Source organism: Bufo gargarizans, chromosome 3, assembly GCF_014858855.1.
Source record: "Bufo gargarizans isolate SCDJY-AF-19 chromosome 3, ASM1485885v1, whole genome shotgun sequence".
NCBI lineage: Eukaryota > Metazoa > Chordata > Amphibia > Anura > Bufonidae > Bufo > Bufo gargarizans.
Genome location: NC_058082.1, coordinates 342,786,664 through 342,812,813, shown reverse-complemented (window position 1 = coordinate 342,812,813; position 26,150 = coordinate 342,786,664). Strand labels below are relative to the sequence as shown.

Genomic DNA, 26,150 nt, shown 5'->3' with positions numbered 1-26,150 from the left:
GCATATATAGCTTTATATATACACTGCAGCTCGAAAGTGTAGATTATCCAATTGAAACTCGACAGGGTTGCGATCCCATAGTTGAGCTGGCCAACCCATTACAGACATAATTCCAGCAGATTAGTGCCCTCTGCTGTTTCTCCTGCACTCAGTGGTGGACCGACATGCTCAGTATCTTCCCAGCTCCCTTTCTCCTCTCAGAGCCAGCGTACTGATCTCAGTGAAGCAGGCCAACATATTTTATGTAATTATCTCTAGTTCTAAGCTCATATTAATATATAGCTACAGTATATCTCTCTCTCTAGACGGGGGAAAGGAAATTGGGGGAAGGGCATTACATACCGCAGTGCTATTTAATAGTGGAATAGCCAGGGTTGTGAGTGCTACACTATTTCCTATGCAGGGGAGGGAGGAGTTAATAAGAACCGATTGCAATGCACTCCTGGGAGATGCAGGTGCATGACTGTTACATGCTGCCCACCCACAGAAAGTGAAGAGACCAGAGCAGCAGAGGGGAGAGTTACCCTCCAGAATTGTATTGATGCAGTTAACCCTAGATATTTTAATTTTTTAATTTGTGGGATAACCCTTTTAATGGCAGAGCCCACAATACAGAGTTCTAGAATTAAACAGATTGGGCTGTCATGTCTAGTCCTTAGAACTGAATGGAGCAGTAACGGGCATGCGTAACCATTGCTCCATTCACTTCCTGGTCTCATAATTGGCGGTTGGACCCTCACCAATCAAATACTTATCCTCTACCCAGTTGATAATAGATTAGTAGTTATGGTAGGACAACCCCTTTAACTAGTATATTCGGAAATTGCATTGTGGGTAATATTATGATATTGGGTGGGAGGAAGAGTGACATGTGAATAGATAAAATGGTGGGGGCTAACGCTGGGTTCAGACCTGAGCGTACTGAACGTACGCTCTGTATGCGCGATTGTACGGACGTTTGCAATCGCGCATACAGAGACAAGCGAACGCCCATTGTCGCGCGTTTAAGCTGAAGTCTATGTACGGTGACGCGCGACAAGACGCCCCAAAGAAGCTCCTGTACTTTTTGGGGCGTCGGGCGTTTTACAGCGCTGTAAAACGCTCAGGTGAGAACCATTCCCATAGGGAATCATTGGTTCTTGCCTGTTGAGCGTTTTACAGCGCGTAGGGACGCGCTGTAAAACGCTCAGGCCTGAACCCAGCCTAAGAGTGGGAGCGGAGTGACAGGCTGGACCGACATGGCAGAGGAGTGTGTCTGTGATGATCAGACAGAGGATGTTGTTAGCGTAATGTTAAGTGGAAGAAGACCACTTTAGCTCAGGGGGTGTGCCTTTTCTGTTGCAGCTCAGGAGAGGTGTCCTTTCTGCTGCAGCTCTCTCTCTGTAACGGATACAGCTCCTAACAGAAGATACAGCTGGTGGTAGTTGAAGATTTAAAATGTAACTGTCATTCTTTCATTTGTGTAATGTGTAGGTGCAGCGATGCTGAACATTTTTGTAATATACTTTAATTACTGAAATCATACATTTCTATTAGAAAAATAGCTCTAAAGTCACCCATTTTGAGCCTTAGTAACGCTCCTCTGTCTTCTGTTTACATAACTCTGGAGACTTGCTGAACACTGACTGTTAGGTAAACAGAAGATAGAGGAGCGTTGCTAAGGCTCAAAATGGGCCACTAATAGAAATGTACGATTTCAGTAATTAAAGTATATTACAAAAAATGGTCAGTATCACTGCCCCTACACCTTACACAAATAAAATAAAAAATTTATGACAGTTACACTTTAAACTGAGAGCGTGTGACCACCTCAGTGAGGTGGACAAGAGACAAGAAAATGAAAGAAAAGTAGGTGGTGCTATCTAGATACATTTCATTGAATAGCTCAGTGACTATACTACATTTTTAATTACATGCAATTACAATTACAAAAGTATTCTGATCCAGATGTTGGTTTGAAAAATGTAGAATATTTCTGGTGACACAACCCCTTTAATGGGCGTGTATTTACAATCAATGGCTGCAGAGCTTACGGAATGGCTTTGTGAGTAAAAGAAGAACAATGTGTCACACAAGTATGAGGGTGCAATTCTGCAGTTATTCATTAAAAGGTAATAGTAATAGAGTTAGGGCTTGTTCACACGAACTTGCCGTATTTGGCGGTCTGCAAATTGCAGATTAGCAAAACACGGATGCCGCCCGTGTGCCTTCCGCAATTTGAGGAACGGAAGGCCCTCTATAGAAATGCCTATTCTTGTCCGCAAAACGGACAAGAATAGGACCAGACTCATAATTTTTGCGGGGCCATGGAACAGAGCAACGGATGCGGAGAGCACATGGAGTGCCGTCCACATATTTTGCCACCCCATTGAAGTGAATGGGTGCGCACCCGACCCGCAAAAAATGCAGCTTGGATGCGGAACCAAACCACGGTCGTGTGAATGAGCCCTTAATAAAAGGTCAAAACCTTCTGTGTATTAGTGAGAAAAGTGCTATAATCTAAAATTAATGATTAGCCATCTCTGGTTTCATCAGAAGCACCAGGAAACCATCTTATCAGCTTTTACCTCCTTAAAGTTGCAGGATACACCCCCTTCCACACAAAAAAAAAAAAAAAAAAAAAAAATGGTTGAAAGTACTAAGACTCGCAGGAGAGCGGATGACGCCGTAATGAGCGTGATAATGGTTGTAACCTATATTTCCCAGAAATATGTATGTAAAAATCTAACTATAAACCATACAACGGGAGAGATTATATTGGAATTTTTTTAGGCACGGACAAGCCCCTTTTTGGGATTCCACTACCTTTCCATGATGCATCACCTCCCCTCCCCCAGAGCACATGCGGGTACCAAGGCTTTACCTAAAGATGCAGCAGTAGAAAGAAGCTTTAGACGCTACTCGTGAAATTTGCCAGTTTTCTGGGAGTCCGGGAGGTCTCCCCTTTTTCTGGGACAGTTGGCAAGCACACCATCAACACGGCTGGTTTTCTTGGTCCCCTAGAAGGAAAAGATTTTGGCTCTGGATAAAGAACCAGACACCTCTGTGGATTTCTATATCCTGCCATAGTGTCACGTTCCACCGGCTCACCTTTCTCTACACATGCTGGCTCGTGGATTCTTAAAGGGCCAACGTGCATTAAGGCTCCTTCACTGCAGCCAATGGCCAGTCATCCCAGGCTTCCTAAGGGCCCTTCCTCCAACACCCAGTAGCTAAGCAATAGGTTTCTGCAATCTACAGAGGTGTGGTTTTTGAAGTCTTGCTTGGCATTAACCTGACTTTTGATTTCTCACTTTATCAGTTGGCTGCTGCCTACCTTTACCTCTGTCCGACTCTGGTTTACAAGCCAACTTTTACGGCCTCGGCTTGTCTGTCTACATTTCCTGTCTGCTGCTTTGGTACTATGAATGGGTCCCTTCTGTCCACACTGCTAACCGAGAATACTCTAGTGGTAGTGACCAGAAAGTTCCCGATGTCCCCATCACCATGCGGGATTAAAGGCTATGCAAAACCTTCGGAGGCAGTTTTTGTTTATGATGGCATTTTACTCATTTTTGGCTAATAAAACATTTTCAATTGGCCTTTTTTAAAAAATATTGAGCCATTCTGTCACTAAGGGTTAACCGTTTTTCTAACTGTGTGACTGGTACTTTCACATTGTGCTGGTCATCTAATAAACCTTCTCTCTAAACTACTGACAGGTTATAAACACTTATTTAAGCCACATTCTTATCAGTAAGATAAGAACTGAGCTATAATGTGTGTTTATAATGTCAGAGAGCAGAGATAAGGAGTCTGTCAGCTCCCCAACTGACGGAAAAGAGAGCAAATCCACAGGCTGATACTACAGCATCTCAGCTATGTACACAAAAAAGTACTCCATATTTTTTTTAAATAAAGACCAATAAAAAAAAATAATGAAATGATTTTTAGATCAAAATAAGTACAAGGCAATAATAAAAAATTATTGCCCCCAAAGGTGAACATAGTGTCACGAACCAGCGGGTGTGAACCCACTGTGCCACCTCCTCTAAGGGCGTTGTCTAAGTATTCCCCTTGATTCTTCACAGTACCCCTGTTGGTGGGGATAGACTTTCCCAAGGGGAACACCAGGTCGCTACCTCTTGAGGAAAGAAGGCACACGAGGCAGCTGGTCCAGGCAGAAAAGGAGATACCTGGGTAGGTACCAGAAGTACAAGAGTAGTCAGGCAGGCATGGTCGTTACCAGGAGCAACAGCGCAGGACCGAAGGATGAGGCAGAGGCATCGTCAGACAGGCAAAAGGTCAGGGCAGGTGGCACAGGAACAGGTCAGGCAATCAATGTCGGCAACATGAGAGTCAAGGCAAGCCTGCAGGGATCAAACGAATAGCAGAATCCAGGAACAAAGTATAAGTCAGGAGCACACGAGTGTATCAGGAACTTAGCACACACAAGGACCTTGACAATGAGGCATCTGGGAAGGGGGCTGAGCCACTTAAAGGGAACCTGTCACCAGGATTTTGTGTATAGGGTTGAGGACATGGGTTGCTAGATGGCCGCTAGCACATCCGCAATATCCAGTCCCCATAGCTCTGTGTGCTTTTATTGTGTAAAAAAAAAACGATTTGATACATATGCAAATTAACCTGAGGTGAGTCCTGTAGGTGAGATGAGTCAGGGACAGGACTCCTCTCAGGTTAATTTGCATATGTATCAAATCGTGTTTTTTACACAATAAAAGCACACAGAGCTATGGGGACTGGATATTGCGGATGTGCTAGTGGCCATCTAGCAACCCATGTCCTCAGCTCTATACACAAAATCCCGGTGACAGGTTCCCTTTAAGTACATGCAAGAGAGCCTGGGTTGGTCAGCGAGGTCACATGACCCAACCCATGCAGCCCAGGGAGTGATGCGCGCCGCCCCTAGGGCAGTGTAACACAAAACCAGCTGCAAGCATGCTGTGGCCAGGGCTGAGTGGAACCTGTGGAGCAGAATCCTCAGCACCACAGCACATACAGCGACAGAGCCCAGGACTGCAGCGGTGGATAACCACTGAGCACGGCGCCCAGGACCACGGCGGTAAGCGGGAGAACAGCGGCGTGCAGCAGCCGCTGTTACATATAGGCTTTAAAGGGGTTTTACCATTACATACAATGGGGGCCTATCGCACCTACAAGAACGGAGCGGGGAAATGAATGGAGGGCGCACTGCACATGCGCAGCCGCCCTACATTCATTTCAATGGAGTTGCCGAAAACAGCCGAGCACTGGCTCGGCTATTTTCATCTGCCCCAAAGAAATGAATGGGAGCATTGGCAGTGCGTGCGCGGTGAGCTCCCATTCACTTGTATGGGAGCAGTGAGAAGCAGCACTTAGTGGTGGACGGACTCCTGGAAACCCGGAATCCTCCAGCCATAGCTCTCCCTGCTCCGTTCTCCTTGTAGGTGCGGGTCACAGAGAAGGGACACGCACCTATCAGACAATGGGGGCATATTCTAGCGATATGCCCCCATTGTATGTGATGGGAATACCCCTTTAAGGACGCAGATGGCACAACTCCTTAGTCTCTCTGGTTTAGCTGCGAGCCAAATCTCTAGCACACCTCATTACAAGTGTGGAACTTTTTATGACATGCCTAAAAAAATTAAAATTAAATTAAAAAAATTGCAAAACAGAAGACCCCTATAGAGCTACCATATACCGACTGTGTATGGGCACCATTTTGTCACGGTTTGCTGTAGCATTGCACCTATTCAAGTCAACGGGAGCAACACTGCAGTAACAAGACACATACTGTGAAGCGCTGTCAATCCGATGCCGCAACAAGATGATTGGTAGCCGGGGTGGAGGAGTTGGAAAACCAGCCAATCTTATACTGATGCAACCAACGAATACTTTTCCCATATATGTATATGCGATCTAATATCACAATAGACAGAACCAATAACAAAGAATAAAAGGATCAAAGTTTAAGCAAACAATAATGTCACCACACAATATATACTCAAATAATCACAATTTTTATTAAATACATTTCTTGAGTATATATTGTGTGGTGACATTGTTTGCTTAAACTTTGATCCATATATTCTTTGTTATTGGTTCAATCTTATACTGATGACCTGTCCTAAGGATAAGTCATCAATAATGGAGTCCTAGAAATCCCCTTTTGATGTAAGGCCTCCTATCTGCCATAGTAACCCATTAACGCAGTGGCATTGACTGAGTAACGGAGGGAGACCCCCTTCATTAACATATGCAAAAAAGACAAATGGGACATTGACGTTACACCTGGAGGCTCCGCTCTCTCTGCAACTGCCACGCCTTCTGCACTTTGATTGACAGGGCCAGGTGTGGTGATGTTTACAATGTCTGGCCATGTCAATGTGCAGAGGACGCAGCAGTTGCAGAGAAAGCAGAACCTCTAGGTGTAACAGCAACGCCCCCGTTGCTCCTAGAGCCTCATTTGCATATATGAAAACCTCATCTTTCTCAGCACTGCGGGCACATATGAACATGGGACCAACACAGATGTCCTCAGCTGCCAAGTGCACATGTAACAGGTCAGCCAGTGTCATAGGTGCAAATCTGCTGACAGATGCCCTTTAACCCTCTATTTTCTCCAATAAGCAAAGATTCTTTAGGGAAGGATTGTGGCTTTTATTAGCCAAAACAGAAAGGATTTGCGGCATTTGCAGGTTCTGGCGCATGGTTTGCTGCACATACATCTAGTGCTGGCACCTTTAACCTCAAGCAGTCACCTGCGCAGATCAGACGCTGGATGTGGTTATGTTACTGCACGCTGGTCCTAGGACGGTGGGATGATCATAGTCATCGCTGAAGAGACACCCGTGTCATCTAAGTGACTACAAGTGAACGTGGGTGGGTGTGAGAGTGTGAGGTGGAACTTCTAAAAACGTGCAATTACCTGGCTTCCCGCTATCACGGAGGAATACAGAGGCTCAAAACACATTTAAAAAATTCTACATGAGTCCCCATGACTAAGGACCACAGCTTATCTACAGTGTATGTCGGTGATACTCTAAAACCCAATTGCATCAGGCGGCAGTTCTGATCCCTCATGCTTTACACTGCAGACCTGCTTATTCAGAAGCTGCTCAAAAGAAACCAAAACATCACTGTGAAAGAGATGATCAGGTGACTGTCAAACATATACGAGACAACCTGCATCTTATTAAGAGGGAGCTTGAGATCCCTTTTCAAAGTGTCCTAAAATACAGTAAAAAAAAGACAGACTACGGACACATTCGGTGCAATTTTTTTTATATGATTGCATTTTACTCAATAGTCATTTTTTCAATAGGTCTTTGTTAAACACCAGTATATTTGCAGGCGGTAAGTGTATTTTCTTTGAATCCCATCATCTGACAGATCATGTGTAGCTCTTATCTCTGGACCTCATTATACATCAATTCTTATCAAACTGATATAAACATAGCTTAAAGTGTTTATGAGGTCAGGAGATCAGAGACAAGAGCTACACATGAGCCGTCAGATGGCCGGATTCAAAGAAAACAGAAACTGACAGCCTGCAAATAGATTTTTAACTCTTGTATCTCAGAAACGGATTAACATTTTTAATAAAAACCAACAAAAAAAAATTATTGTTAGCCCAAAATAAGTGAAAAATTCAGGACATTGAAAAGTTAAAATCACCCCTCTTTCCCCAAAATCTAAATACGAAAACAATAAAAAAAAAAAATTACACATCACTGGCATCTCCGGGTGCAAAAACGCCCGTACTATTAAAATATAATATTTATTCCATGTGGTAATAGCGTAATGGGAAAAAAATCTAAAATGGCCAATTCGCCATTTTTGTCACTTCACCTTCCAAAAAAAAACGTAATAAAAAAAGTGATCAAAAAGTCACATTTCAAAATTGTACCGCTGAAAAGTACAGATCGCCCCGCAAAAAATTTGTCCTCATACAGCAATGAACATATAACTAAAAAAGGTTTTAGGGGTCAGAATTTGAAAATGAAAAGAAAATTAGTATTTTTTTTCAAGGTCAACACAAGAAAAACTATAATGGTATCGTTGTAAGTCAATTTTACCGCAAATAAATTCTGTAACAAAAAAATAAAAAATAAATGCCAGAACGACATCATATGCAATATTAAATAGTAGAAAGCACAAGCACAACTTGTCCCGCAATAAAAAAAAAAGCCCTCTTAAGACCACGTGAACGGAAAAAAAATAAAAATATATGTATGGCTCTGGAAAGACGGGGAGCGAAAAACAAAAACAGAAAATCGCAAGGTCCTCTAAGCCATTTTTCTTTATTGCTCCAATGATTCCAAAATAAAAAACAGATTAGGGCACTTTCACACTTGTGTTTTTCTTTTCCGGCATAGAGTTCCGTCCTAGGGGCTCTATACCGGAAAAGAACTGATCAGTTTTATCCTAAGGCATTCTGAATGGAGAGCAATCCGTTCAGGATGTCTTCAGTTCAGTCTTTTTGACTTTTCAGGACGGAGATAATACTGCAGCATGCTACGGTTTTATCTCCGTCCAAAATTCCGGAACACTTTTTTCCATAGGAATGTATTAGTGCCGGATCCGTCCTGCGCAGACCGAAAAAAAGGTGAAAGAAATAAAACGCCGGATCCTTTTTTGAGGATTCCTTTACTTCTAGCGTCTCCTGGTCTTGACAGCTGTCACTTTGCCAAAAACTATGCTCTTCTTATATCGCAGAACTCAGCTACTCCGTTTCCCATTGATATACTGTATGGGAAGTAGTTTTAGGTTAAAGGATTTTTTTCCACCACAGTCTTTTAAGGTATATTGACTTGGCATGCCATAGAATCCTTATCCTTGAGCTGCCGAGATTTACCCCCCACCAGCCCCATCCCTGGACAGGTGACTGCACATTACAGTAAAAGGGAGCTGCGTACACAACCACACACACAACTAAGGCTGGGTTCACATTGCGTTTTTCCCCATCCATTTAATGTATACAAAAAATGGATCCGTTTACATCCATTTCACCATAGAGTTCCATAAAAAAAATATATATAAATTTATACGTTAAACGGATGCCTCAGACTACATACAGTGATCGGCTTAGGTTTTTTTCTGGATCCGTCATGGATCAGCAAAAACGCTTTGGTCATGATTATACAACTGTCTGCATCCATTCTGAACGGATCCAGTTGTATTATCTCTAAAATAGCCGTTTTCTTTTGTGTCCGAGAAAACGGATCCGCCTCCATTGAGTGTCATGATGGATCCGTCTTGCTCCGCACCACATCGCGGACAGAAAAACGCTGTTTGCAGCATTATTCTGTCCGCGAATGGGACGCAGCCAAACAGAAAGGAAAGCACCAAGGTGCACTCTGTTTCGTTCAGTTTTGTCCAAATTGATAATGAAAGGGGACAAAATGGAAGCATTTTCCCCCCACTATTGGCGGATGACTGATCGCAATAGAGGAAAGGGAAAGCGCAGATGTAAAAGTAGCCACATCTGTTCACCAGAGTTCAAGTTTTTTTTTTTTTTTTTTTTAACAATGGAACTCTATGGTGAACAGATACCACTGTATGGCATCAGTCTGAGGCATCCGTTTAACGTATACGTTTTTTGTAAATGTTAGAAGGATGGGAAAAAACGCGATGTGAACCCAGCCTAACTGTATCTATTTTCCATCCAGACAGCTACAAACATTACTCGCCTATGGACGAGCATCTGCATTTCAATTTTAAATGGCTGTGGTTCCACTTTTACATATCTTGTGTTAAAACAGCACCCACAGAGGTTGGGGGTTTCTCACATGTAAGGGTTTTTTTTAGGGATTTTTTTTAATACATTAAAATGTACAGTATGTTTGCTTTTCGTCCATAATAGAGGCACTGCAATAACCATGAGAGTCACGATGCAGGAGGCACAGAAATCCAGCAACCTCTTTGGATTAGTTTTTTTGGATCAGGTATATTCAGCTTTTTATGTATGTGTAATATATTATATATTAGCAAAAATGCAGCACTCCAAAAAAAAAAAAAGTAAAAAATAAAAAAAAAAAAGGAAGAAAATGCTTTTATTCACCCATGTGGATACGCAACGTTTCGGCTCAACACTAGAGCCAAAACTAGAAAGGCTCTAGTCTTGAGCCAAAACGTCGCGTACCCACATGGGTGAATAAAAGCATTTTCTTATTTATTTTTTTACTGATTCTTGGAGTGTTGCCTTTTTGCTACTTTGTGTATTAAGCAATAGTCTAGTCCCTTTGGGCATGCATCCTTTTTTGTTATAGTTGGATGTAGTGCTGCCAGATTTTTGCTATATATCATTTCTTTTTTATCTCTGTAAATACATCATTTTATATTATATACTTAATGTATGTAAAGTGCTGCGTAATATAGCAGCACATATACAGTACAGACCAAAAGTTTGGACACACCTTCTCATTCAAAGAGTTTTCTTTATTTTCATGACTATGAAAATTGTAGATTCACACTGAAGGCATCAAAACTATGAATTAACACATGTGGAATTATATACATAACAAAAAAGTGTGAAACAACTGAAAATATGTCATATTCTAGGTTCTTCAAAGTAGCCACCTTTTGCTTTGATTACTGCTTTGCACACTCTTGGCATTCTCTTGATGAGCTTCCAGAGGTAGTCACCTGAAATGGTTTTCACTTCACAGGTGTGCCCTGTCAGGTTTAATAAGTGGGATTTCTTGCCTTATAGATGGGGTTGGGACCATCAGTGGCGTTGAGGAGAAGTCAGGTGGATACACGGCTGATAGTCCTACTGAATAGACTGAATTTGTATTTTGGCAAGAAAAAAGCAGCTAAGTAAAGAAAAACGAGTGGCACTGGCCATCATTACTTTAAGAAATGAAGGTCAGTCAGTCAGCCGAAAAATTGGGAAAACTTTGAAAGTAAGGGCTATTTGACCATGAAGATGAGTGATGGGGTGCTGCGCCAGATGACCTTGCCTCCACAGTCACCGGACCTGAACCCAATAGAGATGGTTTGGGGTGAGCTGGACCGCAGAGTGAAGGCAAAAGGGCCAAGAAGTGCTAAGCATCTCTGGGAACTCCTTCAAGACTGTTGGAAGACCATTTCAGGTGACTACCTCTTGAAGCTCACCAAGAGAATGCCAAGAGTGTGCAAAGTAGTAATCAAAGCAAAAGGTGGCTACTTTGAAGAACCTAGAATATGACATATTCTCAGTTGTTTCACACTTTTTTGTTAGGTATATAATTCCCACATGTGTTAATTCATAGTTTTAATGCCTTCAGTGTGAATCTACAATTTTCATAGTCATGAGAATAAAGAAAACTCTTTGAATGAGAAGGTGTGTCCAGACTTTTGGGTGGACGTCACTGGAAGACGTGGTCCCGTTTTAATTTTTTTTGCAGGAAGATTTGTACTTTTTTTGGCACTATTTAATGTTCCAAATAATGTTAGTCAAAAAATGTATTGTGGGTTCTTCATTTTTACGGAGGTAAAGGTGATACGACGACCTTGTTCGGTGGGTCAGTAGGATTACAGAGATACAAAATGTATACAGTTTTCCCACTTTTGTTTTGTGTCGCCATATTCTGACAACCGTAACTTTTTTTTTTCCAGTCAATGGTGCATTTTCTGATGCAGTTTTTCAATTTGAGCGCTGTGGATCTGGTTGTGGCTAAGCTCTGCTGAATGGAGCTAAACCGAAAGTGGACATCTACCGCGACTTCCATCCAGACCCTGCGCCAAGAAAGGATGCAACCTTTATTGGAGTGGTTGTGGCTTTGAACCACTGGCTGGACAAAACCTATGCCAAAATTCTCGTATCAAAAGACACCATGTAAATGGGGCTTCACACAGCAGGAGCTCGCCACGTATACCCCTGGCACACCTGGGGCATACAGTTACATTCAGGTAAGTGAAGGGGTTAAGCTAATTTTTTTTTTATGGGGATTTAATTTTTTACCATAATTACACATATACGATTTGCTTTTTACAAGTTTTTAGAGTATTTGTTATTGTCTTCTGGTTATATTAATGTACAGTATAACATGACCTCTCTAGGGAGATTGGGCCAGGTATAGGGATCACACCTATACAATTGTATGCTCTTCTCAGCTGAGGGCAGGACTAGAACAGGTTTCCAGACTGTTCTCGTTCACTGACAGCATACAGTTCTTGCAAATGGTGAGGAATCGAAACACAAAGCGTATGAGAAAATTGTAGAACGTTTCATTTATAGGGCAATTTTGCATAAAACTAGGACACTCCCTTGAAAGGTTCAAAGTAATTTTGGAGTATTTTTTCATTCTTGCTTTCCGTCAACCATAACTTTTTTTATGTCTTCGTAGCCTTTATTATTTTTTTGTGAGAGTGGTGTAGATATTTTAGGCATTAGGATGGAAGATGATGTTTAACAGATTCCATTATCAGCCAGGCTGCTTCTTCGTCACCCAACAACCCGACTCCTGTTTTTAAGCTGGCCTTACACATAAGGTTGGATTCACATTATGTTTTCGTCTTACATTTAATGTATGTGTTTGGGGGGGGGGGGGGAAGATACAAAAAGCATATTACACTACGTTTTTCCACCCTACAGCCCAATAAAAAAAAACGTATACACTAACTTTTTTTCTTCTTTATTATTTTTTTTTTTTTTACAATGGAACTCTATGGTGACATTTGCCACTGTATGCATCCTTTTAATGTATACTTTTTTTTATACTTTAAACAGAAGACAAAAACGTGACGTGAACCCGGCCCTAGATGTATATTGGCTAATCCCACCAATTTCAGAGGGACTGGCCAACTATTTAACCACTTTAGGACATCCCCCACGGAACCAGATGTCCGCCGCGGGCGCCATAGCCTCTGAGTTTCTGCTGTTTTACACAACAGAGGCCTGGGTCTGCAAAAGTGACCATGCAATCTGTGCAGTGAAAATGCCAGAGCCACATGCTCCTGCGCCGGTAAAAGCTTCCCCTGCCTGAGATCGGGGAAGCTTTTACATTGCAGTGATAGGCATCGGAGCCTCCAGCAGGCTCCGGACTATCATTGTTACATTCCAACACAGGCCTGCAGGTGGTAGCACCTCATTGGAATGTATTGAATGCTGTATTCTGTAATGAATGAATCTAATCTAATAGTTGTTTGTTATAGTCATTTAGGGTGATAAAAACAAAAAATAATATATATATACAGACGTGGACAAAATTGTTGGTACCCTTTGGTCAATGAAAGAAAAAGTCACAATGGTCACAGAAATAACTTTAATCTGACAAAAGTAATAATAAATTAAAATTCTATAAATGTTAACCAATGAAAGTCAGACATTGTTTTTCAACCATGCTTCAACAGAATTATGTAAAAAAATAAACTCATGAAACAGGCATGGACAAAAATGATGGTACCCCTAACTTAATATTTTGTTGCGCAACCTTTTGAGGCAATCACTGCAATCAAACGCTTCCTGTAACTGTCAATGAGACATCTGCACCTCTCAGCAGGTATTTTGGCCCACTCCTCATGAGCAAACTGCTCCAGTTGTGTCCGGTTTGAAGGGTGCCTTTTCCAGACTGCATGTTTCAGCTCCTTCCAAAGATGCTCAATAGGATTGAGGTCAGGGCTCATAGAAGGCCACTTTAGAATAGTCCAATTTTTTCCTCTTAGCCATTCTTGGGTGTTTTTAGCGGTGTGTTTTGGGTCATTGTCCTGTTGCAAGACCCATGACCTGCGACTGAGACCAAGCTTTCTGACACTGGCTAGTACATTTCTCTCTAGAATTCCTTGATAGTCTTGAGATTTCATTGTACCCTGCACAGATTCAAGACACCCTGTGCCAGACGCAGCAAAGCAGCCCCAGAACATAACAGAGCCTCCTCCATGTTTCACAGTAGGGACAGTGTTCTTTTCTTGATATGCTTCATTTTTTCGTCTGTGAACATACAGCTGATGTGCCTTGGCAAAAACTTCGATTTTTGTCTCATCTGTCCACAGGACATTCTCCCAGAAGCTTTGTGGCTTGTCAACATGTAGTTTGGCATATTCCAGTCTTGCTTTTTTATGATTCGTTTTCAACAATGGTGTCCTCCTTGGTCGTCTCCCATGTAGTCCACTTTGGCTCAAACAACGACGGATGGTGCGATCTGACACTGATGTTCCTTGAGCATGAAGTTCACCTTGAATCTCTTTAGAAGTCTTTCTAGGCTCTTTTGTTACCATTCGGATTATCCGTCTCTTAGATTTGTCATCAATTTTCCTCCTGCGGCCACGTCCAGGGAGGTTGGCTACAGTCCCATGGATCTTAAACTTATGAATAATATGTGCAACTGTACTCACAGGAACATCTAGTTGCTTGGAGATGGTCTTATAGCCTTTACCTTTAACATGCTTGTCTATAATTTTCTTTCTGATCTCTTGAGACAGCTCTTTCCTTTGCTTCCTCTGGTCCATGTCGAGTGTGGTACACACCATATCACCAAACAACACAGTGATTACCTGGAGCCATATATATAGGCCCAATGGCTGATTACAAGGTTGTAGACACCTGTGATGCTAATTAGTGGACACACCTTGAATTAACATGTCCCTTTGGTCACATTATGTTCTGTGTTTTCTAGGGGTACCATCATTTTTGTCCATGCCTGTTTCATGAGTTTATTTTTTTACATAATTCTGTTGAAGCATGGTTGAAAAACAATGTCTGACTTTCATTGGTTAACATTTATAGAATTTTAATTTATTATTACTTTTGTCAGATTAAAGTTATTTCTGTGACCATTGTGACTTTTTCTTTCATTGACCAAAGGGTACCAACAATTTTGTCCACGTCTGTATATATATATATATATATATACACATATATACACACACACCTTCAAATCACCCCCTTTCCCTAAAATTAAAATGAATAAGCAATAATAAAAATAAAAAAAACACATCATAGGCATTGCGGTGTCTGAAAAATATTTATTCCATATGGCAAATGACGTAACAGAATATATATATTTTTTTTTAAATGGCCAGTTCGCCATTGAATAAAAAGTTATCAAAAAGTCCTACAGACCGCAAATTGGCATCAATGAAAAGTACAGATCGCCCTGCAAAAAATAAGCTCTGGCACATCTCCATACACATAAAAATAAAAAAAGTTATGGATACTGTAGAGGAAGCTCACCGGTTCTTCTGGAGCCCAGCCTACTGACCACCTCTCAGTATAAGGCCTCCTGCACTTAACGTCCCGCAAAACGTGGTTCCGTTGTTCCGTGATCCGTGCCCGTTTTTTCTTCCGTGGGTCTTCCGTGATTTTTGGAGGATCCACGGACATGAAAAATGAAAAAAAAAAAAAATCTAAGTCAAGTTTGCCATTGAAATGATAGGTAAAAACGGACACGGATCACGGACGCGGATGACAATCTTGTGTGCATCCGTGATTTTTCACGGACCCATTGACTTGAATGGGTCCGTGAAAAAAAAAATAGGACAGGTATTTTTTTCACGGCCAGGAAAACACGGATCACGGATGCGGCTGCCAAACGGTGCATTCTCCGATTTTTCCACGGACCCATTGAAAGTCAATGGGTCCGCGAAAAAAAACGGCCACGGATGCACACAACGGTCATGTGCATGAGGCCTAACCAAAAATAATAACAAACAATAATGGCTGGCTCACAGTGATTTGCATATAATTTCACTATTTAATATCACAATACATAAAAATAATACACCTATATAAAAACTAAAAACATAATTCAAAAAACACAATTCATATCAACCATTTCATGAACCAAGTCCCTTTAAATGCAGAGCTCACGCATATACTTCAATATATATATATAAAAAATGACTAATCTAGCAAACTGTGACTGTAGCTAAATAACAACTAAACAACTAAAATTACTAATCACACGTCCGGAGTGAAGAAACCAATAAGGAAATTGTGTTTTAGATCATAATTTTTTTTATATATTGAGCTCCGCATTTAAAGGGACTTGGTTCATGAAATGGTTGATATGAATTATGTTTTTAGTTTTATATAGGTGTATTTTTTTATGTATTGTGATATTAAATAGTTAAATTATATGCAAATTGCTGTGAGCCAGCCATTATTGTTTATTATTATTTTTGGGATCAGAATATGGCAATAGGAAGAAAAAAAAAGAAAAGTTCCCAAAATATATATTTTTCAGTATTAAAACACAAGAAAAACTATATAAATGTGTTATCGCTGTCATCGTACTGACCCAGAGAATGAATGTAACAGGTCAGTTTAGGCTACTTTCACACTTGCGTTCAGAACGGATCCGTTTGTATTTCACGGTAATGCAAACGGATCCGTTTTGACTTTACATTGAAAGTCCATGGGGGACGGATCCGTTTGAAAATTGAGCCATATAGTGTCAAATTCAAACGGATCCGTCCCCATTGACTTCCATTGTAAGTCTGGACGGATCCGTTTGCCTCCGCACGGCCAGGCGGACACGAAAACGCTGCAAGCAGCGTTCGGGTGTCCGCCTGCTGAGCGGAGCGGGGGCTGAACGGTGCCAGACTGATGCATTCTGAGCGGATCCGCATCTACTCAGAATGCATTAGGGCTGGACGGATCCGTTCAGGGCCACTTGTGAGAGCCTTTAAACGGATCTCACAAGCGGAGCCCCGAACGCAAGTGTGAAAGTAGCCTTAACCGCACAGAAAATGCAGTAAAAACAAAACCGATAAAACTGGCAGAATTGAGTTTTTTATTTTCCAATTCCACTTTTTTCCAGCTTCCCACTATATCATTTGAAAAATCAAATGGCGCCATTAGTAAGCACAACCTGTCTCGCAAAAAACAAGCCCTCATATGTGAATGGAAAAATAAAAACATTATGGCTCTGGGAAGGTTGAGAGTAAAAAAAATAAAAATACAAAAAAAGGAATCCTTTTGTTCTAGAGCAGATCGGTTGCAGCCAGGGGTGCCTGGCAGCGAATTACTCCCCTCTCCCCATTCAGAACACATGCATACTCAATCGCCCCGAGTGTGCATGTGCATAAGGGCGCACTCACACGTAGATTTGCAGATTTTTTTTGGTGTGAATTATGGTGCGGATTTTGTTGTGGCTTTTCTATATGAAAGCCTCACCATTTAATTCCATGGAAAAAACTGATCCCATGCAGATTTTGTTGCAGATTTTTCAATTTCCCATTGAATTGAACAGAGATTCTCATACAGAAAATGCACAGCACATTATTTACACGGAACACAATGGAGGGATCGATAGTTTTCAGTCAAACGGACGTATACGCCAGCCTTAACGATGTTAGGTATGGTCACCCAGGGAACTTCCAGATCTACCAGTAAGGGCTGGGGGGAGAGGGGTGTAAAGTTCATTAAGACACAAGATGCACAGAACAGGAAGTATACAGAACATAAACTCTACCTTTACTTTCAAATACACTTTACAAGTGCACAGAACGGACAGCAATAAACCTGCTATATAAAGATACAGAGCAGCCATGGTGCACATAGGAAAGGGGGGCCTTTAAGAAAATAAAACAATAAATAAATAATAATAAAAATAAAAAAACACATTCTTAACTGCTGTCTGTTTAAGTACATACTTTTATTCCCCGACAAGTCCGGAGCATATTTTCTTAGAACTCTGTGTTATGACGTGCCTCTGTTACTCCTCTTGAATAATTATGAATAAACTGACCACCGGGCAGTAACCCTCGTCAGAAGGGTCTGCCCCTGCACCGTCAGCATTGATCAGATCATGTCTGACCGTACAGGGGCACGACCCCAACTGGTAACAGCCAGTCGTCAATTCATTCATACATTTCTAGAAGGAATAATACAGGAACGCTTCAGAATTGTTATTTCATGAAGTATTTAGTACAGCAGACAGGTCAGGAGAGATGACAGACCTTCTTTAAAACCTATATACATCGTAGGAACACAGGGAATGCAAGGACTGGGCTCAGGAGCAGAACACTTAGGCTGGGTTCAGACCTGAGCGTTTTACAGCGCGTTCCTACGCGCTGTAAAACGCACAACAGGCAAGAACCAATGCTTCCCTATGGGAATGGTTCTCACCTGGGCGTTTTACAGCGCGTACGATCGCGCTGTAAAACGCCCGACGCCCCAAGAAGTACAGGAGCTTCTTTGGGGCGTCTTGTCGCGCGTTCCCGTACATAGACTTCCGGGAACGCGCGACAATGGGCGTTCGCATACTACTGGAGCCGCGTATGTGAGACGCCGGAGAATCGCGCATACACAGCGCTCAGGTCAGGACGCTCATGTCTGAATCCAGCCTTAGGCCCCTTTCACACGGGCGAGTTTTCCGTGCGGGTGCGATCCGTGCGGCGAACGTATGGCACCCGCACTAAATCCTGACCCATTCATTTCTATGGGGCTGTGCACATGAGCGTTGTTTTTCACGCATCACTTGTGCGTTCAGTTGAAATCGCAGCATGCTCTATATTGTCCGATTTCAACGTGACGCAGGCCCTATAGAAGTGAATGGGGTGTGTGAAAATCGGATGGCATCCGCAAGCAAGTACGGATGCCGTGCGATTTGCACGCACGGTTGCTAGGAGACGATCGGGATGGAGACCCAATCATTATTATTTTCCCTTATAACATGGTTATAAGGGAAAATAATAGCATTCTGAATACAGAACGCATAGTAAACCAGCGCTAGAGGGGTTAAAAAAAAATAAAAAAAAATTTAACTCACCTTAGTCCACTTGATCGCGAAGCCCGGCATCTCCTTGTGTCTCTTCTACGCTGAGCGGCTGAACAGGACCTGGGGTGAGCTGCTCCATTAAATATCGGTTAAGGACCTTCGATGACGTCACTCCGGTCATCACATGGTCTTTTACCATGGTGAATCACCATGGTAAAAGATCATGTGACGTACCATGTGATGACCGGAGTGACGTCATCGAAGGTCCTTAACCTGTATTTAATGCAGCAGCTCACCCCAGGTCCTGTTCAGCCGCTCAGCGCAGAGGAGACACAAGGAGATGCCAGCTTCGCGATCAAGTGGACTAAGGTGAGTTAAATTTTTTTTTATTTTTTTTTAACCCATCTAGCGCTGGTTTACTATGCATTCTGTATTCAGAATGCTATTATTTTCCCTTATAACCATGTTATAAGGGAAAATAATAATGATCGGGTCTCCATCCTGATCGTCTCCTAGCAACCGTGCGTGCAAATCGCACGGCATCCGTACTTGCTTGCGGATGCCATCCGATTTTCACACACCCGATTCATTTCTATGGGGCCTGCGTCACGTCAAAATCGGACAATATAGAGCATGCTGCGATTTCAACTGAACGCACAAGTGATGCGTTAAAAACAACGCTCATGTGCACAGCCCCATAGAAATGAATGGGTCAGGATTTAGTGCGGGTGCCATACGTTCGCCGCACGGATCGCACCCGCACGGAAAACTCGCCCGTGTGAAAGGGGCCTTACACTAGGGATCGACCGATTATCGGATCTACCGATATTATCGGCCGATATTCAGGATTTTGAACGCTATCGGTATCGGCATTTATTTTGCCGATATTCCGATAGCGTATGGGGAACACAGATCGCGCTGCTGACAGCGCTCTCCGTGTTCCCCTTAGCAGCAGCACAGGGGAGAAGGAAGCAGCGTCTCCTCCCCCTGTGCTGCTGCTGCTGCTGCCGCCAATGTAAGGACAGGGAACAGGAGGAGGGGAGGAGCTATGGCCACTGCTCCACCAATGAAGATTAATCTATCATTCATTCATATACAGGAGGCGGGAGCTGCAGAATCACATAGCCGGCTCCCGGCCTCTATGAGCTGTAGCTGCGATCTGCGGTAGTTAACCCCTCAGGTGCCGCGGATCGCAGCTATTGCTCATAGAGGTCGGGAGCCGGCTATGTGATTCTGCAGCCAGCTCCCGCCTCCTGTATATTAATAAATGATAGATTATTCTTCATTGGTGGCGCAGTGCGCCCCCCCAACCCCAGTATTAGACATTGGTGGCGCAGTGCGCCCCCCCCCCCCCTGCTCCTCCGATCGGAGCCCCAGCAGTGTAATGCTGGGGCTCCGATCGGTTACCATGGCAGTCAGGGTGCTATTGAAGCCCTGGCTGCCATGATAAGCTCCATGCTGCTGTGTGCACAAAGCACAGAGCAGCAGGGACAGTGTGAGCTCCTATTCACCCTGATAGATCTCTATCAGGGTGAATAGGACAAGGGTTCTAGTCCCTAAGGGGGCTAAAAGTTAGTAAAAAAAAAAAAAAAAGTTACAAAAAAAATAAAACACCAAAATATTAAGTATAAATGAAAAAAAAGATTTACAAAAAAATACACATTAACAATAAACATTAATTTTCAGCAGATTTGTGGGAATTTTTATTTTTTTTTCAAAAATGAAAATTCCCAGAATATCGGTATAAATTATCGGCTATCGGCCTGAAAGTTCACAAATTATCGGTATCTGCCCTAAAAAATCAATATCGGTCGATCCCTAACTTACACCCAATCTGTTTAACACCGGAGATGCTGCCATCAATAGCGGTCTGACCAGTAAGGCCCCATATGCATGCAGCCATATTTTTGTTCCGCATTTGATCCACTGTGGACCTATTCAATTCAATGGGGCTGCAAAAGACGCGTACAGCACACCGTGCACTTCCACGTCCGTCTGTCCGTTACATCGGCCCGCAAAAATTCACTTTCACATAGAAGTGAATGGGGCTTGTGTGAAAAATCGGAAGGCATCCGGATGTAAAGTGTTTTTCACTGATGTACACTGTTAGGGCTCACGCACACAAAAGTATTTTCTTTCCGTGTCCGTTACGTTGTTTTTTTTGCGGACTGTATGCGGAACCATTAATTTCAATGGGTCCACAAAAAAAAAAGGAAGTTACTCCGTGTGCATTCCGTTTCTTTATTTCCGTTCCGCCAAAAAATAGAACATGTCTTATTATTGTCCCCACATTATGGACAAGGATAGGACTGTTCTATTAGGGGCCAGCTGTTCCGTTCCGCAAAATACGGAATGCACACAGATTTTTTTTGTGGAATGTTGCAAATACATACAGTCGTGTGCATGAGCCCTTAAAGAGGTTATCTGAAGTCTAACAGATCCCCACCCAATGCCCAGGTCACCGTCACAGCCTGCTATTGGCTGCACCATTCTAAAACACCCCCCCTCGGCGTCAAGGAGATGCAGTGGCGGCTGTGCAGGGACCTGGAGCGACGTGGGTGAGTATCATGTATACGAGGTGCCCGGACATTGCGCAGGGGTGAATCTTTTAGACTTTGGATAAACTCTTTAATCGTCAGTTCTTCACAAGAGTCAAAACACATGAAATCCGGATAGAATCCGGACAGAGAAAACGCGCACACTGAACGCAATCGCACAGAAAACTGGTAGCACTTGGGTGCAAAACCATCAGTTATTTCCTAAATAGATCCAGACACAATCCGTATCGCTGGAGTGAAAGGAGCCTTATATGCCTGAGCTATTAAGAGATTGGTGAATACCATTAAAAAAAAAAAACTAGTGCCAGAATTTCCTCTTTTTTTTTGTGACTTTGCCGCCCCCAAAAAAATCATACATCCTCCAAGATAGTATGGATACAAACGACAGCTCTCCATGCACACAGATCTGTCATAGAAAAAATAAATTACTGACATCAAATAAGTCTAAGGCCTACTTCACACGAATGTTTTTTTTGCGAGTGTATGGGCCGTTTTTTTGTGTTCTGTATACGGAACCATTCATTTCAACGGTTCCGCAAAAAAACGGAATGTACTCCGTATGCATTCCGTTTCCGTATTTCCGTTAAAAGATAGAACATGTCCTATTATTGCCTGCAAATCACGTTCCGTGGCTCCATTCAAGTCAATGGGTCTGCAAAAAAAACAGAACACATACGGAAATGCATCCGTATGTCTTCTGTATCCGTTCCGTTTTTTCTGAGCCATCTATTGAAATTGTTATGTCCAGCCCAATTTTTTCTATGTAATTACTGTATACTCTACATGGCATAAGGAAAAACGGAACAGAAACAAAAAACGGATCCGTGAAAAACGGACCGCAAAACACTGAAAAAGCCATACGGTCGTGTGAACTAGGCCTAAAAGATCCCCACATCAATGACATCAACTTGAATGGGTCCGTGATCCATCCGCACCGCAAAACAAATAGAACATGGATTGCGTGAATGGGTGAGCACACGGTCGGGTCAATTCTGGCTTGGTCATGCTATTCACCACGGGTCGTCATGGATGTGGCAGTAACTATTACATCATTCTTTTTTTTTGCAGAAATAGAACTATGTGAAATATTATTTTTGCATTTTTTAATTAGCAGTTTTATTTTATAAACACTGTATTAGACTTTTATAAATAAAGATTATTATTTTTAAATACCACTAACATATTCCGCTGTGCTTATTTAAAGGGGTCGCGACAAGTTTTGAAGCAATCCCCTGTCCACAGGATAGGGGATAACTAACTGATTGGTGGGGGTCTGACCAGTGGGTCCACCACCGGTTCCAAGAATGGGGTCCTGTTCTCCCATCCAAATGAGCGGCAGGCCGAGCATGCACCCTGCCGCTCTATTCATTCTCTATGGGACTGCCGGAGATAGCAGAGTACAGCTCTTGGCTGTTTCCGGTGGTTCCATAGAGAATGAATGCACAGCAACGGGGTGAATGCTCGGCCTGCCGCTCCATCAGGACGGGACCCCTGCTCTCAGGATCCATTGGGGGTTCCAGTGGTCAGAAGCCCCACTAATCAGTTAGTTATCCTCTATCCTATGCATAGGGGATAACCTGAAGACGTGGCACAACCCCTTATATTTCCACTAGGGCAATTGACCACGCCATCATGCTTAGATAAAACTCAGCGATACTTCTGCTACTTACACCGACAGGCACCCTATTAGGTCCCGCAGACCTGGTGACCATTGTTGTGGGGCAGCTATTGGTTTACTGAGAGAGGTCGCTCCTCCTGTAAAACCATTTAGATGCTGTGCTCAATATGGACTGCAGCGTCTGAGGGGTTAATTCCGTTCCCAGCTGCTGAACCAGATTGTCAGCTATATGTTAAGGCAGACACTGACGGCGCATAACGCGGTCACAGCTCCTGAGCCTGTGCTGCAATGGTATGGCCCAGTGCGGGAACTATCCGCTCCATATGCTGCACTATTTCGGCACTGTGTGGAAAGGGGTTAACGCTACATAATAACCCTAAATCCACTCTACAGTCCCCATAGTTACAATTTGCTTCATAATATATAATACTGTATATACTCCAAAAACAGAAAATAGTTCAATGACTAAATAGGAGCAGCAGTAGACACGGTGTGCCGCTATATAGTGCCTCTAGACAGGTCCATATTACGGGCAAATTATTCTCTACACCTTCGGCACTCCGGCTGCTGTGAAACTACATCTCCCAGCATGCAAACACACTTGGCTGTTCGTCTGACTCCCATAGTCAGTGAATGGAGCATGCTGGGAGTTGTAGTTTCAAGAACAGCTGGAGTTGCTAATGCCTGATCTAGAAACAATGCTTCTAGGGGAGAATCCAACTAAACAAGCCGTTTTTTTCCTCTAAGAATCTGGCATAAAAAAAAATGATGTATGAATCTGAAGGGTTACAGGGGCACAAAATGGCCGCATGGGTGCTTTATTAGGGATCTGAAAAACTTGGCACTTCTACGGAGCCGCAATACACCTGTGTGCATGGGGCCCTTAACCAAAACTTAAGAGTGGGTCCATGACCAAATAAAAAATACCGCCATGTCCTGTTGACAGGTCACTGGCTGGACTTGTTACTTACTTTGCAACTTCACGAATGTGAAATTGTTATCATAGAATCTATATCCTGATCAATAATTGTAATCATTTGCACAGTTATCAGCAGCACACATACGGCGCCATTGGTCTCCGTTGCAGATGGCGATAAAAATACGAGACCAATATTTTGTCTGGTAAAATACAGTGTTTTCTGATGGAAATCCAACAGATCTCGCTATAATCAATGGGGTCCGTCGGAAGAGGTCGATATCGCCATTTGGCGGCTCTGACGCTTCGTTATCTCTGTAGCACAGCAGCATAAAGTTTCTGCAAGAAATGGGAGGCATAAAGACATACAGAAGATGCCATATTACGGTATGTCTGGGCACAACTGAAAGGTTGTATGGAACCACAATATGGTTGAGCCCTAATGCAGTATATAAGGGGGTCATATTCCGGCGTCGGAGATGCCGCCGTACTACGAGTGAAAACTATGTTGGTAAGCGTTTTGGCACGGTTCGCGCGACAATTTTTATAATGGTAGTCTATGGTGTTGCAATGCGACATGCTGCTACTGTGATGCGACAGTCACAGAAATATCCATCTCGAATTGATTTTTTGCGACTGTTGCGTCGCAGTGCGACATCATAGACTAACATTATAAAAATTGTTGCGCGACAAACGTCGCCGTGTAGACCGAGCCTAATAATCTGCAAAACTGTCCAGCCATTAAGGGTCCATTCATTGTGATTTTGCAGATGCGGGGTGCTGCGCCTTTATTGGCTTTTGTCGAGTTTTATTTTTATTTTTCTTTATTTTTTTTTTGGGGGGGGGGGGGGGTTTAGTCACACATTTTACTTGTATTTTTCAGATTTTTTCCCTATGGAGAAATCTATGGGAAAATGGACGAACAACCTCACACCCAGACAACGCTGCCAAGTGAAAAAAAAATATGCCATGGGAGCACAAAACCGAAACATTCCTAAAAAAAAATAAAAAATTGGCGTTTGTAGGACCTTTGATAATTTCCTATTGGCCAACAAGTAACATCGGGTTGTGAAAGGTTTTCTGGTCCCAAAAATACAGCGCTATTTTGGTTAAAATAAAATAAAAAAAATAAATACACAGTGTAAAACCTCCCTTAGGTCTCATGCACAGGACCGTATGTGTTTTGCGTTCCCGGCCGTGCTCATGCTTCCGTTTTTTGAAACTCCTTTAGAAATGTCCTATTCTTGTCCGCAAAAAGAACAGGAACAGGGCCGTCAGAACAGTATGCTAGCCGTATTTTTCGCGGCCCCACTGAAATAAATAGATCTGCATCTGACTTGCAAAAAAAAAAAAAAATGCCGTCACCTCGGCCTTCGCCTTTCAATACTGGGCGATATTTTCTAAAAATACTGCCTATACCCCTCGCTATACCATTTATTTTTTACATCGGCGACAAATGTAACTGCAGGCAGCGAACATCCGCGCAATTTCTAATAGAGAGAAAAATAAAAATGCGCAAACAAGTCCCAACACGATTCCCGTTAGAAATCCATAGGTCTGTTTATGTCGAGAGACATTTAAAAGGACGACCGATTTTTTTCCAAAAATTTTATTTAAAAAAAAATACATATATCTATACAAATTATACCCATCTATCCACACAAAATCCACGACACGCTCTATACGCCTCTACCTACAACCTGAAATTCCCCTACAGCACATCCCAGAAAAGTTTTCCCCACCCCCACCTAGTCAAGAAAATAAAAAAGACTTCCCCATGAACCAGATTGAGGCAGGCACCCCCCTCCGATTTCCATATGTCACTTCTGACAGCAACATAGCCTCATGGACTCTGCCCACTTCGTCCCATTACAAATAGAGTGCGAGCCCCCTGGACAAGCGCCCCCTCCCTTCACACAGCTGAAACGTGACCCCCCTGTGACTGTTCTGCCCTCGGGTCGGTCCCTGTGCAGCCTGCGGCACCTGTCATGCAACCGTGCGCTGCAAAGGGTTAACCCCGAGGCACCGCAGCACAGGCGGGGGAGACGGAAGGCGAATGCAAATGACTGCGAAATAAAATAATATAGAGAAATAACCGGGATCTACCTGCATGGGGCGGAGTGGTAGGAGCTAGGACTGCCAGGTGTCCATGTGCAGGGCTCCGCGGGCACTGCCAGTCCTGGCCATGCACCCTTCTCCCTTTCTGGCAAGCAAGCTCGAAAGCAAAGCCAGTTCCTGAAGTTGGATGTAAGGCGGGCGGTGATTGGTGCGTGCAGGGCCCGCTCCTCATTGGTCACTGTGCCCGGCCCCGGGATTGGCCCGCTCTGACTCCCCCTGCCGGCGGCTGTCAGTAGGTGATCACGTGGCCTCCTGATTGGCTCGCTGCATTATCTCTCTTGTCACTTTCCTCTACTTTGTATGTGACAGCA

At 43.0% G+C, this 26,150-nt stretch overlaps 1 protein-coding gene across 1 annotated transcript in view; it reads right to left on the bottom strand.

The window, feature by feature from the left end:
• Positions 1–25,936, bottom strand: part of TRERF1 (transcriptional regulating factor 1) — a 133,140-nt gene extending 107,204 nt beyond the window's left edge. The window contains exon 1 of the mRNA XM_044287589.1: positions 25,828–25,936. The gene's annotated coding sequence lies outside the window, so the exon portion shown is untranslated. The remainder of the gene's footprint in view (positions 1–25,827) is intronic.
• Between the last annotated feature and the right edge of the window lie 214 nt (positions 25,937–26,150).